At 36.6% G+C, this 13,879-nt stretch overlaps 1 protein-coding gene across 1 annotated transcript in view; it reads left to right on the plus strand.

The window, feature by feature from the left end:
* The first annotated feature begins 7,475 nt into the window (after positions 1–7,475).
* LOC119771511 (oxysterol-binding protein-related protein 2-like) overlaps positions 7,476–13,879 on the plus strand; it is a 31,915-nt gene continuing 25,511 nt past the window's right edge. The window contains exon 1 of the mRNA XM_038267547.1: positions 7,476–7,617. The gene's annotated coding sequence lies outside the window, so the exon portion shown is untranslated. The remainder of the gene's footprint in view (positions 7,618–13,879) is intronic.

Below are 13,879 nucleotides of genomic sequence, written 5' to 3' on the forward strand. Positions count from 1 at the left end.
TATTGCAGACCCAGAGAACACGCAGGAGTCCGAGCCAGGCCAGGGAAATGGATCAGAACAGTAACAGGCTGGTTCAGGGTATAGGACTCCACATACAGTTCAGGCAGACCGTTCGGACGCGAACAGGCAGGCTCAGTGGCTGAGAGGCAGAACAGGTCAGGATCAGTAAACCAGAAACACTATAGTACGCTAAAAACAGCTTTCTCCACTGGCCAGTGAAAAAGAGATAATCTGGCCCTGATAGCTGGATGCAAGAACCTTAAAGGAATAGTACACCCAAAACATGATTAGCCTTCATTTTCTACTCACCCCCATGCTGAACAACACTCTGGAGTACTTTTTTGATATCTCAAATGCATCTGGAGATCTGGGAGGCTTCTTGCTGTCTGCTGACATTCAAATAATGGAGGTCTATGGTGCCCGAGGCAGAAAGGTCCATAAAAGTCCACAAAAAACGTGTCAATATTCCTCCATACTGCTCGTCCAATGTATTCCAAGTGTCCTGAGTGGGTAGCGTCCATAATTTACTCGAAACAAAGTCATTTAGAATGTTTTTAGAGCATAAACAGTAGTGTATAGGATTTTCTAAAAGCGCGTTCACTAGTCTACAGAAACCGCGGCAGACCAAACCAGATGAAAGTGCGCATTCAGCGTCTGCTCTGCCGATAATGCAAGCGTAGAAGAAGAAATGTGCTGTTTACCTGTCAAAGAAAGAAACAATGAAAGAAAAATGTCTGAGGACTTCAGTGTTGAGGAAGAGCATGAGTTATTTGCCGAGCTGAATGCGCACTTTCATCTGGTTTTGTCTGCTGCGGTTTCCGTAGTCTCGTGAATGCGCTTTTAGGAAATCCTATACACTACTGTTTATGCTCTAAAAACATTCTAAATGACTTTGTTTCGAGTAAATTATGGACGCTACCCACTCAGGACACTTGGAATACATTGGACGAGCAGTATGGAGGAATATTGAAACGTTTTTTGTGGACTTTTATGGACCTTTCTGTCTCGGTCACCATAGACCTCAATTATTTGAATGTCAGCAGACAGCAAGAAGCCTCCCAGATCTCCAGATGCATTTGAGATATCAAAAAAGTACTCCAGAGTGTTGTTCAGCATGGGGGTGAGTAGAAAATGAAGGCTAATCATGTTTTGGGTGTACTATTCCTTTAACTAGAGGCAGAAGCAGGTGGATAAGATAAGTGATAAGGAGCAACCGGGCAGAGTTAGACAGGTGAATGGAAAAAGCAATTAAGCCAGCCATCAGTGCCAAGATCTTTACATACTACAGTCATGGTTATGTTACATCTCTATAAGCTTGAACTATGCGTAGATGTATAGATTGGATGAAGGCTTTTAGGACTCACCTATAGGAGAAATCCAATAGAAAATAGCTTAACTACCAACTTCTGTCAATGTTGGAGATTTGTATCATCTAAATGCTTTCATGCTAAATTATGTCATTCTCAGTCATCTAGAGAGAAGCAAATGCCTAAAGAGAGGAAGAACTGTCTTCTTCTCTCGTTTTCTAATGGCTACACTTGTGTGAAAATATTAGCCTTATCACGTTAGCCTGAATAATCACAGCAATAGTGCCATAAATGCAACTAATGGCTCCATAGACTGCTGGAGACAAGAGGGAGAAGATGGATGGATGGATGGATGGATGGATGGATGGATGGATGGATGGATGGATGGATGGATGGATGGATGGATGGATGGATGGATGGATGGATGGATGGATGGATTATCCACTTGAAATAAGTTAATGGACTTTAATTTCTTATTCTAAACATAAATTATATTATTTCCATTCAATTTCTAACCTACCTGCTCAAATCAATGGAAAATACCCTGGCAGACGCATCAGTTCTTGATACAACCATTTTGGCTTGGAGTCCTGGCCTAAAGACCTTTGGTCTCACACCTCTCTCTTAACACCCTTTTATTTTAGCACAAGAATAAGAATATTCAAAATAAAGAAAGCATTTTTGAAAGCTTTTTAAAACATACATTAAGAATGACATTTGATAATAACCGATGGCAACAACAGCTACTATCTAGTAGCAGTAATAGCTAATGAGTGTTTCACTTCTTGTTTGCTGTTATAGAGGAATTTATCCCAATTCCTTTTTGCAAGAAGGGGATTTCAAGGATCCTTGAATATCATTTATACCACAATAGGTGCTATAAATCTGTTTTGATACACTAGTTTCAACATCATAATAAAAAACAATAGACCTTATTTTCCAGAACACTCTGGCACAGGAAGACCTTACATCACCCCACAGTGGCCTAAACCAGAGGGAGGTAACCCAGCTAACCAGCCATCAAATACTTTGACAATACAATCAGCATATTTCACTAATTGTGGATGAAAAATCCCCCGATGTGCCTCTCATTGACGTAGTCTCCAGTTTACGGAGTCCAATAGTCCAATTTCTTTTGAGACACAATGTTGCTGTGTTTGCAAGAACTCTTCAGTTCAGTAATTGAATGGCTGTGTAGATGGGTAAAAACATGAGCTCCAGCAGCAAACTGAGGTTCATTCAGTCTGCTGAAATCAGGGGGTAGACATTGTGTGACATATTGCTGCCCTGTTTCTAACTTTGTCAATTTGTTTACATTTCAAAACCATTGAAGGTATTACCTTAACTAAAGATGTCTCAGGCTGAGGTGCTTATTCCTATTGTAGCACTGACATGAACATTTACCCATGCAAGTAATATAACTCTAGTGGGCTAATATGCAAGTTTCTTTTTTAGCAGGAAAGAACTAGAGGTTCATTTCATATAACACAATTATAAGGGGAATCCCTTTTCTCCAATAGTCTGTGTACAATAGGCTTATTTAACCTCTGGGGTTCTCCATGGTTCTGTACTTGGGTAACTCTTATTTTCATTTATATTGTTTATAAATCAAGCATTATTCAGCCTTCATTGGTATCTCTTAATTCTTTATAGCGTATTTCCCTGCACATGAATTTTAAACACAAGTTTACAAAGTCCTGTGTTTTGAGCTTGAAACACCATTTGCAATTTGAACTCAACTCCGGGATAACATGTAAAGCAACTTTCTCGTCTTGTTCTTTCAGTCAAAAAGATCAATGAAGTTTTAGCACATCTTATTTCAAATATCTCAGTTTTATTTTGTATCCTTACTCTATTTTAAATTGAACCTAAAACAAAAAAAATTTCACAAAAACCACCCGGGATCTTTCACAAATCTTTCATTCTTCTCCAGATGTCACAATAAAAGACTGCTTTCCTACTAAATTATCCTCACATCAGTCTTTCTTCATGATTCCTTCAGCCTTAACAACAACGAACATCCCCACAGCATGACGTTCACACCACCATGCTTTAGTGTGGAGACAATGTTCTTTGGTTATAAACCCCTTCCTTCTTCCTCCAAACAAAAGCCACATTTTGTCTGGCCAAAAAGCTCTGTGTTTTAATCTGACCAAATAACCAGTAAGCATAACCGTTTTCCAAACTGTCCTTAGCATACTTTAGCTTGGCTAAATGGAGATTTTTTTCTATAAAGGTGGAATTTATCTTCTCTTTAATCTACGTAGTCCATCTAGTCCATCTATTGAATTTTATTTGTCTCACACTGGAGAAACACTGGAGAAATGTACCTCTGCATTTAACCCATACCCCTTGGGGAGCAGTGTGGGGTTAAGGGTCTTGCTGAGGGACCCAGATTGGAGGCTGTGGGGAATGATCCGGGTACTTGCAACCTTCTCAGAGCACATGCACGCTGCTCTAACAGTTAGGCCAACATTCCCCCTTAGCTAAGTCATTAACTAGTGTTTTGGCAGGTATTCTTGGATCTTTAGACACATCTCTCATCTTTTTCTTTCCATAATTTTTGAAATGTTCACTTCCTCCCCCTGCCAGAATTCTTCTGTACTTTAAACATTGAATCCACTTTCTCATGATTGTAAGAAGTGTGATAACTTTGCATTTCCTTCACCTGCTTTGTGAGCATTGACAATTATTTTTGCTTAAGTCAAAATAAATGTATTTTGATCTTTTCAGCGCGATGCCTCATCAAGCATAGCTGATTTGATAGCTCAAATTCTTCAAACCGCACCCTATGTTTCCACTTGATTGACTGATTGATCACAAACCGTGAGCATTAGAGAGTCAGAGCACATGAATGAACAGGTATTTGTGTTATGGCTCAATGAAAATGTCAGTTCTTGAATGGGGCTGGTAGCTTTGGGGTTTTGTGAAATATATTTTTTTTTACAGAGTAACTTAATGCAAGTATTTAAAATACAGGTAAGAAGTTTGGAAAACTTCTGGGAATTTGTTAATCTGTTTTAGTGCATACAACAATTTCCTTTATATATATATATATATATATATATATATATATATATATATATATATATATATATATATATATATATATATATATATATATATATATATATATATATATATATATATATATATATATATATATATATATATATATATATATATATATATATATATAAGGATTCCTTATATAGATCGACTCAGAATAAATAGTAGGATGCTACACTCTTGGTTAAAACAATGAATTTGACGCTGAATTTGCAGGCTTCAAAAAGTAGATTATCTGCTGTATCACACTTATGATGAGCTACCCTTTAAAGGCTGTATCACATAATCAGGATTTCTGCTTTCTGCCACAAGGATCTGATAACAGAACAGCGTCTCAGCTTGATTGTCATGTCAAAACATCTATTTTTATAAGTGTGCATTAGTAAAATGAATGCAACACAGAACTTTGTTTTCTCTTGGTTATTGTGGCTCTAGTGACCTTTGTTCAATATTAGATGGACAGGAAAGAAGGGCAGAGGGGAGGGAGAGATGTAATAAATGGTTCTGCTTTGGAAATCCAACCAGGGACTATTTGGGTTAGGACTGTAGCCTTTGCATATGATGTGTTGGCTTTGTATGAGCCATTTGGCATCCCATCCCCACTTTATTAGCTGCTCTTCAGCTTCACTTTAACCAGTACATTGACACAGTTTTGTAAAGTTTCTATTTAACAAAAAAAAAATCTTAACAAAGAACTGTAGCGATAAAGTGAGGTAGTTTGGTTGTTTTTATGCAGAATAAGTTCTGAGCTAAATGTAAACTATAATAATGAAATATGGCCAAAGAAAACAAACAAATATGACAATCCTTTACCGCCACCTTGTGTTCGAAAGGAGGAATTGCAACAGAGACCACACGGTTTTGGTGTTGTTAGTTTTTGTAAAGGAAACAACCTTAAAAAAACAAGGAAGGAATCCGATTCAACACACATATGATAAGATCAAATTATTTGCTTAGCCAGAAGTGATTCAATATTTCACTGCAGTTGTTGGAAATGCTTACTGATGTGTTTTATTTTACTGGATAACAATGAAACAGATATGAAGACTGAAGCATGTTTTTTCATTACAGGATGTCAGAAATGACTTTTTTTTAATTGCTGAAGAAAAAAATTACACAAGTAAACTGTAATTAGTTTAATCTGTATTGATTACATCACAAGAGGTTAAAGGTCGCGAAAGCTGATGAGTGGTTATAAAGCAATGAGTGAAGCAATAAATAGTTATTAAATCAAGCGTAGAGTTTTATTTCAATCAAGTTTGTTTTCATGTGGAAAGTTAACCTAAAATAATAAATGAAATTAAAATAATGGAATAAATAAATAAATATTTGTATACATCTTTATAAATGCTCACAGCATAGCTGAGTAGTCATACAATTATTAATGGATTAAATGTATATTTTTTGTTTTTTATTTAGTTTTATCATCTTCTTTGGTCCATTTTTTTAAAGAGTCTGAATCCTCAGTTCAACAACGAGTGTTTCTTTTTTTTTTAGTTTGATCAGTTCAGTACTTTATACTCTGCAAAACATGTTTTTACTGCATTTACTTGTAGAAGGATTTATATTACAATTAAATATTTACAGAATATCTGAATACCTTTCAAATCAACAGCAAATTGATAATGTTTAATTTTTTTAATGGGATTTTATTATAATGCCCTGAGCCTCTGTCCTTGCTAAACAGTGTCTTTGTTTGAGCACAAGCAGGACTCTGTGTCCCACAGAGAAGATTAATAGAAGCTATTTTTTCTTGCAGTGTTCTCCGCCTGCTCCCCTCCTCCTTGCCTGCCCTTTTCTGATCACACTCTGCTCTCCTCATCACACCATTATTTTTATGTAACTCAGAGGCAAACAAGACGCTGCCTTTCTGCCCCATGCTGGCTATTAAAATAGTAAAATAAACTACTCAGTAACCATTTTTCACTTAATTTTGAATTAAAATCTAATTTGGGAAAAATGCAAAAGTTTGAATTAGTGTCATTCTTCCCAGGGACTTAGTTATGTTTACACCTTTTCCTATTTTCTGTTTTACACAATCAAAAAAAGACCTATAAGAACAGAATGACCCAACACTGACCTTGGTGTTTAACAGAACCTCATGCCTGTTTGTGCCTCCGAGGATGCAGTCAGCTGTATCAGACATATCAGTGACTGATAAGCTACATTATTCATGAAAGCAAAAGTATGGCTTAGACGAGGCCTCGTAGACAGGACCTGAATTGAACCCTTTATCTACTGGAAAGGTGGACTAAAGAGCGTCCAAAGTATTTACAACTGTTTAACATTTTCCAATAATTAACTGCAAACCTCAATAAGTTTGATATTGTTCATGTTATTCATAAAAAAATCTGTTTATTACAAATCTTTTTTTTATAGAAGAAAAATAAGTATTTCCTAAGTGAATGCCTTTTCTTGGGGTGGGGTTGTCCTTTTTCTAACATATGTCCGTCTTTCTTTCTTTATCTCCACATCAACCCTTATCAGTCTTCTGTTAGTGCTGAATAATTGTTATGATGAATTCAGAGTGCAGTGCACTATTAGATGTTTTCTATAGGCAAAAAGTAAAGTACTGCTCTCATCTGACTAGAGCACATTCTTTTATATTTTGCTTTGTCCCACTGAATTCTTTGAGGCAAAAAAAGCAGCAATATAGAAAAGAAAAGACATAGTGGCGGAGTAATCATTGTGTCCACAGATTCTCCCTAGTTTATCCAAAGGCATCGTGGCCCCTCTTTGACTTTAACTTCTCCATTCTACTCCTAACAATTTTTATTCCAAGATTTTCACACAAGCAAGACATTTGACTTCAGCTCCACCCTGCTCTTAGGGAGGAGAATATTAAAGTTTATGTTGGTATAACACATGAGCATCCTGGTAAAATATATATAGAATAAAGTTTGTAATTGTAATTTGACAAAGTATAAATGCAAAAATAAATCTATCTATCTATCTATCTATCTATCTATCTATCTATCTATCTATCTATCTATCTATCTATCTATCTATCTATCTATCTATCTATCTATCTATCTATCTATCTATCTATCTATCTATCTATCTATCTATCTATCTATCTATCATTATCTTTCACCTGATTGGCTGAGGGACATGTCAATCAACCGTCCAGTGACGCCCACTGTGCCAGCGGCTTCCGCTTCAGTGTTCAGACAAGGCTACACACAATTCCTGCCCATCTTTCTGAGCTTGCCAACACATTCAGAGCGCAGTCACTGTAGAGGTAAGATGACAGACGTTTTTAACCTTCTGTTTTTGGTCCTTGTGTTTGTTTTTCAGTGGGTAATTTCTCGCTTTGCCTTTTATCTTTGAAGAACGCTACTAACCGTGCTAACTAGCCACCGTTTCTAACGTAGCCTGCCCGCTAACTCCAGCAACGGTAGCTGTCAAAAAAAAAAAAAGCTTCCCGATTTCCACCAGTCAGAATGGCAGCTGGCTGTCTGTTTTTAAAGAAAAAACAACTCTTGCTTCGCTTATTTATTTGCTTAATTTTCCTGTTAAAATAAAGCTGGGGTTTCAGCCTTGCTAGCTAGATCAATTGCACTTTGCGCCAGTATATTTAGCAAATTAAGATATATTTTGGAAAGGCCCCCAGAGTTTATAGACGTGTTTTTATTTTCTGTTTGGTAACTCCTTTGTAAAGTGTTGTTTAGCAGAAAAAAAAAAAAAAAAAACAGAAGTTGTGTCATTGGATATTGTTATCACAATGTGATGCGAAGGAGGTAAAAGTCAAGGAAGCCTTCATGCTGTTTGGTTTCACCCAGGGCAGCGTCTGTTCGTGTTTAAGGTCTTAGTAAATAGTGGGAATGTTCCCCTGCCTGTTTGACTTCTCGTTGCTTTTAGTCACCATCTGCATCTGTCTCACAGCAGGCCTTACCTTTCAACCTGGAGTAGACTGTAGGTCATTGACACCACAAACTCACAGTGATACAGCACTGTTTTTATCTGCCCTCACTAGGACACAAGAGGCAAAGACTGCTGCATCATTGCATTTTGCACAAATTAGAAAAATGCATAAATGCTTACCATCTAAGCCAAAGCATGTTTAATTTCCTATAGACTTATTGTTTTATTATAATACAAACATAATGTAAGATTATGGAGTACACCGGAATAACGTCGACTTTAAAAATCTCTTAAATTAAGTGTATTTACCCTTAATTTGAGTAGATTAATGAGATTTGCCAATGGAATGGGTATTTTTACTCTTAAAATAAGATAATTAGATAATATGCACTTGAAATAGGACAATGCAATTGTGCTTTCTTATTTTAAATGTAAATTTCCTTGTTGCATTGGCAAAATGTCTCTTTTACCACCCGAATCCAAGAACAAATGCACTTATTTTAAGAAAAAAATTACTTAGTGTATAAACAAATATGTTTAGGTCTCTGGAAACCCTATATAGTAATGTTAGAATGAAGAAAAACAAGCTTTCTATTTTACGTTGAACATCAGGGCAATCTCTCTGGAATTACAGTTGCAATCATTTTGTTGTGCGTCTTCCTCCCCAAGGCGCCTTAATTAACTCCATAGTTAGTAACTATGGGGATGGTCTCCATTTGAGAAGGACATTTGTCTTTAGTATCAGCATTCTCAAAACAACAATAATGTAAGGGGCCTTTTTAATTTTCATTTTCTAATATATAAAGGGTGAATGTGCATTGGGATCATTTAGTTGTGAAATGTGTATTTTGTGATCTGTAGTTACATTTAGGGGAACAGGAAGAGTTTGTCGTAATACATGTCCTAAAGGCCTCGTTTCAACATTGCTGTGTGGAGTGTTGTGGTGTTAACAGGAGCACATAGTAGTCACGTGAATTACTCTGTCATTATGTTGTTGCATTTGACTTTGAAATAGCTACAGTCTTTATTTAGAGCCTTATTTGCCACTAGCTAATTTGCAAATGGGTTTTATGCAGGATTTGCTGTGTTGTGCCACATGAGAATAAAGGTGAGCTTGAGGTTATGTTGCTTCTACATGGCAACCCTCCCAGCAACAGGGAGATATTACTGTATGTTTAATTTATGACTGATAAATACAGCCAATCAGGAGCTTCTCTATCTACGCCACTATGTTATCTTACTCCGCTTTTAATGGCTTGTTGTCAAGAGGGAAGGTTGCTGGTCAGCTAAGACAAAATATAAGAACAATGCTTTATCATTAGGCAAACACACTGTAAGTGCTAGCCAATGTTGCGGTAATGGCTACTTTAAATATTGATCTGTTACTCTTTGAAAGCCTTTTTGTTTAATATTTTAACAGTTACACTAGTACAAATCTGGTTTGTGCTTTGGATGCTGAAAATTGGTATTGGATGCATGTTGTTCCGAATCATTAAATTAGATTATCCTTTTATAAACTCTTAATTGTCGATAAAATATAAAAAATAAATTAATAAAAAATAAGCTTCATTGTATCAAGTAGGGCTGAAACAATCAGATGAATCATGATTATTGAAATAATTGTCAACTAATTTAGTAATCAATTAATCGTTAAATGGGGTTTAGAGACTCTAAAACGTGCCTATAGCTGACAGAACAACCCACTTAGAGCAGCAATTATACCAAAATTGTGAAAAAATATTTAAAAATGTTGCATTTAAGATAAAAAAAAAAAAAAGTCTGCCAATATGGTCTATCCAGAATTCTTCAAGTGGAAAAGTTTTAGTTTCACCTGGTTTAATTTCGTAAACATCTTCTTTAAGGAACCTTTGGCCATCAGATCATTAACCGAAAAAAAATAATCGACAGATTAATCGATTTGTAAAATGATCATTAGTTGCTGCCCTAGTATCAAGCTGTTTACACAAAATGAAAACTAAAATTCATACACGATCTAACTGCTTTGACTGATACCAGAAAGCTGACAATGCTGGACAAACAATTTAGTGTGAACATTATCTTGATATTTTTTGGTTTATTTTGATACAGCGAAAATATTTAAAGTAAACCCGTTAACCTAAATGTTGTTTGTAGCGCAAAATGCATCCAAATATAAGAACTGGTCCTGTATGAGGATCTACATATATCCAGTTAATAAGGAACGATCAGTATACATCGATGCAATATGAAAATATCAATATTTTTAACTTTAAACCTTTATTTTGAAATTCACATGGCTAAGCTTAATATTTGATCGAACAGGTGATCTGTTATTATTTTTGGTGGTTTTATTTATAATTATAATTGCATTCTGTTTTAACTATAAATGCCTAAAAGCCTATAAGAGCTTAGAAAGATGACGATCGATCTCAAGAGTGGGCAGTTGAATAAATCATCATGATAGACTTCGTAACATCTTATCAAACAAATTGATATAACATCGTTTTGTGATAAAGCTGGTGGTTTACACCCATAGTAACTGGAAGACAAAGCTAAACACCGCGGTGAGGATAAAAATAATTATGATTAACCAACCTTTTTTTTTTGGCTCTTTTGTTCCTTTACCTTAGAAGCAATGGCCCAACCACTCCCTGTGAGCTTTTATTTAGGTTACTACAATTACACAAGGTGTAGCCTTTAAGGGTGGTTAGGGTCCACCCAAATAACCAAATGTTGTTGACATGCATATCCTTAATGAATGCCTCTAGATACGGTGGCAGAATGGCACGGGAGAATTCACAGGTGGTTTACAATTATTTGAATCCCCAGGTTGTAATTTTCTTTTAAAATTGATTTAGTAAAAGTTTAAATTGTCTCCATATTCTTTTGGGTTCATGGGCCACCGTGTTTCCAACCAAATAAGTGATCAGATTTGTTTGGTTTTGATTTCCCTTTTGTGTTTTCCTTTGTTGACACAGAATTAGCTATTATAATGTGCAATTTATACGTGGTTTTGATGCAAAAAGCTAAGGTATCCAGCTGTTGAATGGAATACTAGAAAATTCAGTCTAATCATTTGTAACTCAAGGGGAGAAAAGGATTTTCTTATCCAAACCATTTGCATACAGCCTTCAAGCTGTGACGTTCCGAGCCTAACTGTGCATCCGTCTCGGTATTGTTGCTTTCAGAGCTGACACATTTTGTTTTATAAAGTTTCAAAGTAAAGCACCAAGCCGGTTTAGCTTCTGGTGACTTTGAAAGTAAAACTCACCCTAGAAGAGTTTCTATTCCAGCAGGTATCACTGGAATGTGCTGTCATACTACATGTTTCATGTACGACAGTGTACGAGGAAAAGATTTAGTTTACTCTGCATCCTCCTTATTGATGCTGTGTGTTAGACCCAGGGTCACATAAGCCTGGTGGAGCAGCATAACTGTTCATACCAGACTGTCCTTAACCACAATCTGTTTAATTTTATTTATTTATTTAACTTCCCTTTCAGATTAATAGAGTATTATTGAATTAAGTGATGTCATTCTGTTAAATTTAAACTCAAATAAATTTAACTAAACTGTAGAATACACCTAAGTATAAACATAAACTTAAAAATAACATGTCTGAGTTCATGAAGTAGGCTAAAATAAGACCAGTTTTACAATGTTCAAGAACAGAAGAGAAGCAGTAACAGGCAAGTTTCTGTCTGGGAAGACTTACAATGCTGATTCTTATGCTTTGTACTCTGTGAATCACTAATATATAATAGATGGAACAGCGATGAACCTTCCCTTAAGTGGTTGACCTGTTAAAAATCAGTCTCAAAGTGCATCAACAGCCTTTTCAGGAGGTCAAGAGAGAACCCACAACAACACTGAAAGCTCTTCAGGCCTCCCTTGCATCAGTTAAAGTCTTTGTTTGTGATTGAGCAATGAGGGACTGGGCAGAGATGGCATGCAGGGACAACTTCCAAGAAGAGAAACCATGCTGACCAAAAATAACACTAAGCCCGTCTCCTATTCCCCAATAAAAACTCACATCTGATTTTTAAGGCTTTGGCTGAAATTCCAGTTATTAAGCTTGTTTTTCGGCACCACACGCAGTAACCAGTGGGATGGCATTCAAAATCCTGATGATAAAGTTTAATCCCTTCACTAATGTATCTTTAGGTGTTAATAATTCATGTAAATGTTCTTTTTGATTGAGAATGTATGCAAATGGATATATTTTTCTTTTTTTATCGCTTTATTACTCATCAAAGACATTATTCACACATTAGGCAAAAGTATTTAGTTACTTTAAATCTCTTTAAGAACCATACCTGCTTCAGTTTGTTCAAGTTTGTTTGTCGAATCTTTCTAAAATACCTGCCCTCTCCACTTAAAAAAAAAAAAAAAAGTAAAAAATGCGCGTGCAAGATCATGTACGAGTCCATTTCTCCTCGTGCAGGCTCTGTTTCAAAGTGCTGTTCTCATAGCTCATACGAGCTTACTGTGTCCAAATGTCCGCTCTAACCCATACATCCCTCAATCACTATATACTGAACTCAGTCAACTTACCATTCGGGCAGATGATCAGTTGCCCGTTGGTCCACTGTACGGCGCCCGCGCCATCTTTGTTATTGAGCCCCGCTGTGGGGTAGCGGCCACCTATGTCAACAGCGAGCAGCAGTTACAGCAAATCCCATGATGCTTTGCGAGGAGAGCTCTCCGCACAAAGCATTCTGGGATATACCTGCCTTGACCCAGAAGGTCCACACACACAGCGACACAGCGGGTGTAGATACAAGCTTCTGATTGGCCGCAGCAGACCCTCAGATCACATCAGTTGCTCGCTCTCTGATGTCTGTGATTCGTTATGTAACCGTCACAGACATGGCACAGGCATGGCACCATGAACGCATCACAACTACATTGTTCCATAGTTGGACAGAAGTTCATCAAATGACCCTCTGCCATTTTCAAAGAACAGTGGTGAGAAAGGTGATCTTCAATGAGTGCCTGAAACCGTAGCTCACCACACAAATACACGTGAAAGTGCGGATTCGCAGAAAAAGACAGCTAACTGGGGAAGAGCACGTAGGACGGCTTTATGTAAACGTATCACCAGAATGATTGACAATTAGGAGGACCACTTATTTCACACCACAGCAGTACAATCCCAGGACTTGTAATCTAATTTCATGCTTCCAAATTTATAAGGATGATGAAAAAAACTGCTTTGAGCTTGATCAAAACCCAGCTGATGGCATGAAGACTTAACGTTGATTTTATTATCTTAAATGCTACCTTTAATGTTAAAAGCATCCTGTTGATGCTTTGAAACAAAGCCGATCTTGTTTGTGCCCAAACTAAACTTCCAAACAGCTGCTGTCAGGGTTTCTTGACAGGGCTAGTCTTGTGATTGAGGTCGAATGAATTTAATTTTATACTCACGCTTATTCTGATGAAAAGTCTTTTGACATTTAAACTCGTTCTCAGTCTTATGATGAATTCAGCTTTCAGTTTCCTGGCTGCATTCGAGTATATAAAAACCAATCATCCAATAGAGAGTGATATTTTACTTGACTTTAAACATCACTGTAAAGAAGAGCAGATTAAAATTTATAGATATATTTATACTTCAAAACTCTTCGGGAGATGTAACCGTCAAAATGCAGACGTAG

Source organism: Cyprinodon tularosa, unplaced genomic scaffold (assembly GCF_016077235.1).
Source record: "Cyprinodon tularosa strain WSP-4 unplaced genomic scaffold, ASM1607723v1 ctg677, whole genome shotgun sequence".
Classification (NCBI taxonomy): domain Eukaryota; kingdom Metazoa; phylum Chordata; class Actinopteri; order Cyprinodontiformes; family Cyprinodontidae; genus Cyprinodon; species Cyprinodon tularosa.